The following is a 6,000-nucleotide window of genomic DNA, read 5'->3' as shown; positions in this document are numbered from 1 at the left end:
CTCTTTTTTTTTTTTGCCCCTTTTTGTGTTTAACCTTCCACTGCTGATGTGTTCCACAGGATGGAGACCCTCTGAGGTGATGAACCTGCTCTGACAGACACTGTATGGGTTCACATAGACCTGAGTTACACCCTCAGCCAGAGCCGCTCCAAGTAAACACACACGCGCACAAGGCTTCCAGGAAAGGAACAACCGTTCTTTGTGTCTCACGTTTTACAAATACTATAAGCTGCCTGGGCTTAGCACGTAAGGGACCAATCAGAGCTCAGAGGCTATGGAAGAGGCTGGGTAATAGGCATTAAATCAAAGCAGATGGGAATGACTGAATATGTGGGGACAGGTTATTAGTGCTGGTGGTGAGCTTCTCAGTGGCTACGGGTGGCAGTAATCCATTGTACCTGGCCTTTGCTTCAGACACTTTTGCACTAACAGCTCCTCTATTATCAGTTTAATTTTGTTTCAAAGACCTGGATGAGGCGATTCAAACAATGTTTGGTGTGCTTATTTGTTTAACTGCATTTAAACCTCTTAAATTGTTATTTTTGGCGGTAAAACCGTAGTGATTTAGCATGGAGTGAGAAAAGAAGGGAAGAAGGAAAGGGGGAAAAGAATAGCTGAATAAATTCTCAGAAGGATTCTGTAGTTCTAATGACCTAGAATCTAATTAGAAACTAATTAAACATATAATTTAAATATATAAATCTATAAATCTATATTATATATTAGCTAAACAAATCATTTAGCCTACACTGTAAAAAAAAAAAAAAGTGTCCAATTGAAAATTGTCATTGAAAATTGTCAAATTGTCAAGTGACTGATCACATCTAAATTTTTCAGTTGGCCGAAATGAAATTCTGTGAATTGATGCAATTTAATTCACAGAAATTCAATTTGGCCAACTGAAAAAATTAGATGTGATCAGTCACTTGACAATTTTCAATTGGAGACCTAAATTTTTTTTTCTTGTACATGTGAAAATTCTATACATTTTATTTGTATTAATGTACTATTTTTTGAATATTTGGTCACTTTTGCATGTATTTTTTTACACTTTACTTAAAGTAATAACAGTAAAGTCTACATAACTAAGCAACTAACCCTAAACAATAGCCCTAACCCTATATGGACATGTTGTTAATTAATATATTCATTAATACTTGAATAATATTACTCATTAACAATTAATGGTTACACATTATTTTACGGTGTTAATATTACAGTGTGATTATACATGTAAGTACTGTGAAATAATAATTACCACATGTTAATTAATAATTTTATAATTACACTGTAACAAGGACTTTAAATAATTGTATATAAATTTAAATAAATTGTAACCCAATATTTAACCCTCAATGTGTGATGTGCCCATTTTATGTGTAAAGAAATGATAATGAAGTATATTTTTATAGTAATAAAAAAATACAGAGCCATATTTTCTCTCCTTTTCCTCTAAAATTAATTTGGAGTCAGTACGATTTTTAATGTGAAATGTACATTTTTAAAGAAATTTAAAAAAACTGACTAAAACAGCTATTTTAAAAAAAAATACAGTAAAACATTTGATATTGTAAATATTAAATGTTTCCTATTTGAATATTATTGTATAATATATTGTAACAAAAAGTAATTGTATGGCAAAGCTGAATTTCCAGCACCCATTATTCCAGTCAGTGTCAATAGATCCTTCAAAAATCATTCTAATATGATTTGCTGCTCAAGAAATGTTAATAATAATAATAATAATAATAATAATAATAATAATAAAGAGTTGTGCTGCTTCATATATTTGTGGAATCTGTGACTAAAGAAAAGGAATTATTAGAATAATATTTATTTGAAATAGAAAATATTTGTAACAATGTAAAAGTCTGTAACTTTTGATTTAGTGTCCTTGCTAAATAAAATCGAGATATACTCTATAATGTATTTAATATAGAAGCTTTTTTATTCCAATTTTCTATATTATGTTTTTTAATGCACAGTACACTACTTTGAAACATGTTGAAATATTCGATCCATTTGAAACCATGTCTTTTACAAGCAACCTATTTCTGTCATTAGTACCAACACATTTAAGGATAAGAGAATCCGTTAAGTCTGAGTGGACTCTCGAGACATTCCTCCTCTGGCTACTGAAAAGTCTTAACAAAGACGTAAAGCTAGGACTGGCGGCACCTCAAGGGAGGGGACAGTGTGATTGGAGGGTGACCGGGGGCTTGAATTATGGGTGTATCACTTTCAACATGACCTTTCAGTACCTCTCATCACTGGCCCTCCCAAGACGACGCCAGCTATTCATCTCTCCACCTCCTAGGATTCACAGCCCCCGACCTGATGACCCTGACCACACAGTATCCTCTTGCACTATTTATACGCACTTTTCATAAATAAACTTGCCACTGAAGCACCATAAGCACGGCTTAGTGTTGACCCTCAAAGGAATTGATGTCACAGATCAGTAAAATTAAACTGCTGTGATTGTTGTTTCTCCACAGAGAAACAAGCAACGGTCATAATAGTTTTAATTCACATATATTCCCTAACAGCTGATGTTCTGTCCATTTTTATTGTTCTTGTCCCTCATGTTACTTCAATTAGGCCTACTTCAGTTTCTTGTCCCTAAGCTTTCAGTTACTATAGCGGAAAATATGGAATATCACCCCTTATTTCTCAAGAAATAGGCTAATAGGCTACAGGATTTATACAGTACAGTACATATCTCTACTTGTAAAGACGTCCCCTTTTTTCAAAGCCAATTTACACAGAAGCTTAATGAAGCAAATCCCAGGAGGTCCTGCGGCACACCTAAATAGCCATCTCTATACTGATAAAAGGCATTATGAAGTCGTTGAATGCTTCCAAATATTAAAAAGAAGAAGAAGAAGAAGAAGAAGAAGAAGAAGAAGAAGAAGAAGTTGTTATTGTGACGTAAGAAGTGCTTAGTTTAGAGCAAACCATGGCATCTGCTGCTCTATGGCTCCATCTAGTGTTCGACGCGTAAATTGCACATAGTAATAGTAATAGCATTCTAGCTGTATTTCGAAGTTTATTTAGATGTGTAGGCTATTATCTCGATTTTGTCATCATATAAATATATTTAAATTATATTAATTTTAGAACTATTATTCTAATTTTTTTTTATGTTCTTAGAGTAGGATATAGAGCTTAAATTGGTTTTACATTTTGATCTATAATTGGTTAAACGGACACACTGTTGAATCATTACTGATTAGCTTTTGTTGATGAATCGTTCGAAATCTAACCAAGATCAATAGAACGGAAAACAGTTAGCAAGCGTTTTCTATTTTTCGAACTAACGTGCTAATGTTTTGTGATTACTTAAAGGGATAGTTCCCACAAAAATGAAAATTATGTCATAATTTACTGACCCTCAAATTGTCAAACCTGTATGAATTTAAATATATTTGTTCTGCTGAACACAAAAGAAAAAATGGCCCATCAACTGTTTGGTTACTGACATTCTTTAAAATGACTTCTTTTGTTTTCAGCAGAAGAAAGAAATTCATAGAGGTTTAGAACAACAACTGGATGAGTAAAGGATGGCAAAATAGATGTTTTTGGGGGTGAACGATTCCTTTAAACCTCTATAGTATGCATTATGTTCTAATGACATATATTCTTCAATCATACAAATCAAAACAGCACAGTTTCTTAAAAATTATGATTTTGTACACACATGCACTAAAAAAATAAGTAGATCCATATAATTTAAATCATCTTCATAATTCATCCTCACTCTCTAACTCTGCACTCATCCTATTGCCCTTTCCATAAAATATTGCTGTATTAATTTTCTGAAAATAAGAAATTATTTTGTTATTTATAGATAAATACAACTAAACACTTCAAATAAATTAATAACTGCAGTTATATTATTTATGCTATACTATTTTAAATACATCACTGCAATTCCACTGTGGGACAGCATTGTCACATGCAAACTATTTTTCCATAGTCAGCATTGCCATATGGAAACATTGATATTTTCTCAATTTACAATAAAACTATGCAAGACAAATATGATTTGTACATAAAAAAATATCTAATTTACATTCGAAAGATGCTGAAAAAAATCCCCCTTGAGAACAGATGTTTAGAATGAGGTTATTAGAGCACTTTTGGAGCATAGGCGTCTTCATTGTGAGGGTGACCGGGGGAAAGAAAGTTTTGGAAGTTTTCAATTGTCATTTTACTTAAATACAGCACATAATTGGCTACCTTAAGGCTTGCCCTTTTAATTTCCATAGTGCAAAATATTGTATTTTTTGACCCACTTTATGTAGACTTGCCTAATATGTGCTAACATTGAAATTAATCATTTGATACAATAGACTAATTGTGTACATGTGTTTACACAGTAGGCCTACTCACATTTTAAAGGTGCCCTAGAATGATTTGAAACAATATGTTAAATTGTTCTCTGATATCTACATAGAGGGTATGTGGCTTATTTAAGGGAAAAAATTGTCCAGATACAGTTTTACAGGTCCATTTACAACCCTATGAATTGTCCTTAGGATGTAATGCTCTGTTTTTGCCTTATTTGGAAGGGTCATGAATATTAATGTTGAGCTCTGCTCTGATTGGCTTATTTCAGCAGCTCACAGCAGTTCAGTGAAGCAGCTCGTGAGTCCTGCATCTAACACAACACAGACCGACTAAATAAAACTTTAAGCAAAACATCTCAACTGAAGATTGATCAAATGCAGCTTACTTGTTTATTTGGTGTTTTCAGAACATCCGCGGGCGAGAAAGAGCTCGTGTTCGTGCAGTGTCCAGATTTCAGTAATTAAATCCCCCCAAAAGAGCTTTTCTGTGAAAAGAAACCCGTATACTCTCCGGTTTTAACCTAAACATGTCCAATCTGGCAACCATATGCATATTAGAAGGATCGAGTGAACGATTTAAGCAAAGTGGTTGTATTTTGTAATACAAAGTTACCCTTTGTCATTAGACACACTATTTGGTATGGTTCTTGGAGTTTCCTATTGTTGTAAGCATCTTATCTAGACAATGCTGTCTCTAAGAAACTTTCAATTTAATCAGAAATTGTTTAAACAGTCATGATTCCATCAAATTGCTCCATTTCCGCCTGACAAATCACATGTTTGGACAAATGCAAATGTTGGGGGCGTGCATATAAATGATCCCCAATGTTTGCCATGGTTGGGTTTATGGATTCACGAGATTTACATAAGAAGTAGGAGGCTATGATGTTTGAGACTCACAGTATGTGATGTCCATGTACTGAACTCTTATTATTTCGCCATGGCAAGGTTAATTCAATTTTTCATTCTAGGGCACCTTTAAAAATGACCTGCATACATCTAATGACACTGTTAACAATTCCCTTACACCTAACCCATAAAGTGTTATTTCAACGATTAGCATATGGCTTTCTATCAGTAGAAACCCTGGTATATTCGAATGATCGTGCTCCGCCCTCTCATATCTCCCTGAGATGAGAAATTTATGCATTTTATTTCTGGAAAAATTACTCCGGTGATGCAAATATGGTCGATTTGCATCATCTGAAAAATGTTTGGCCAGACCCTAAAGTCTACAGCCAGCAGAGGGAGCTATTTCCACATGTTTTCAACTCACACATGGGTCGCACTCACAGCTCAGCTGGGCTCAGGCATTGATGGAAACGGTGCGGCCGGCGGAGCAAAGTGTGTATTTTATCTTCTCAAGTTAATTCCTATGAAAGTTAATCTTCCAAAGGCATGCACCGAAAACACGACAGACTGAACACGCACTGAGAACTACTGCTGCGAGCGTGGACGCGTTTACAGCTCATCGCGATGCGTGTAATCTGACTTCTGCTGCGTTTGTGCTGACACTTTCCTCAGCGGCTAAATCACATTATATTGAACGAACAGTGTTTATATCATTTTTACCTCTTGTAAACAACTACGTCCGACTGATCCGAGGGCGCGCATGCGTGGTTCCTGTGGTGTACAAGAGGTAAAAACA

This window comes from Pseudorasbora parva, chromosome 11 (genome assembly GCF_024679245.1).
Source record: "Pseudorasbora parva isolate DD20220531a chromosome 11, ASM2467924v1, whole genome shotgun sequence".
NCBI classification, from domain to species: Eukaryota; Metazoa; Chordata; class Actinopteri; order Cypriniformes; family Gobionidae; genus Pseudorasbora; species Pseudorasbora parva.
Note: the sequence above shows the minus strand (reverse complement) of the source record.